The following is a 1,070-nucleotide window of genomic DNA, read 5'->3' on the forward strand; positions in this document are numbered from 1 at the left end:
CTTACTGGTCTTGGTGTTCTCATACTATTCATACTGAGTGCCTGTAAATATACATTTGACCAAGGACCCCTTACTGGTTTTTAAATTTGTAACCTAAATAATATTATCCAAGTGGAAGATAATTGTTGGAAGAGGAACACGTATCATTATAATAAGCCATTTTCTTATCATGCAACTTGGCAAATGAAAATTCAGAAAAATAAAAATATTTTTCATCCTCAAAAGGCCTTCAAGAACCAATTTGAGAACCACTTGTACACTGTCTTTATCTCTACAGAGCTCTCGGGTTGTTTTTTGGTTTTCATTTTACTTAATTTGCTTTTGCAGTTTAGTAAGAAGACAGTACAAAAACAACTTTTTATAAAAATAACTAACTTCTGTTAACTAATGTTGGCATTTTATGAACCTTTTGACCCTAGAGCTTATTTTTGGAAGAAAACAAACAAGCATGAGACTGAGATGGATAAAGGGAAAGTGTTTTTTTGTACAATGTTTACACAGAATCAATATTCACAGATGTATTATATTGCATTGTCCTGCATGACTGTCCATAGATTAGCTTGTACTCTCCACAAACTGAATAACATTCCTAAGTAACTCCTTTGAAGAAATAAAACAGAAATGCTTATGTGTCACTTTTAAGAAATCTGCAAGATTTGTAAGTGCTTATGTCCGTTCCTAACATGTATTGTTTTGTGGTATTTGTTCCATTCCAAGTCTTTTTACATATGTTCGTGCCTTGATATCTGTTTACACTTGTTCTTTAGAGACATGCCATCTCCATAGTGTGAATTAGGGCTATTTATATACTCTACTTCGGTTCACATAACTAATGATTTAAGTTGCATCACAACACAGAGACAAATGGATGATAGTCACTAATGTTAAGATAATAGTAATTCACTTGTTAAATGTAAATAAAAGTTTACTCACATGATTTTTCATTTTACAGTGTGATTTGTCAAAGGAAAATGCATAAAACACATGCTCTTCTGATCTGCTATGTTTGGACCAAAACTCTCCCAAAACGAATATAGAAAGAGGACGATATGGTAGAAGCTGAACCTCAG

This window comes from Melanostigma gelatinosum (assembly GCF_949748355.1).
Source record: "Melanostigma gelatinosum genome assembly, chromosome: 3".
Classification (NCBI taxonomy): Eukaryota; Metazoa; Chordata; class Actinopteri; order Perciformes; family Zoarcidae; genus Melanostigma; species Melanostigma gelatinosum.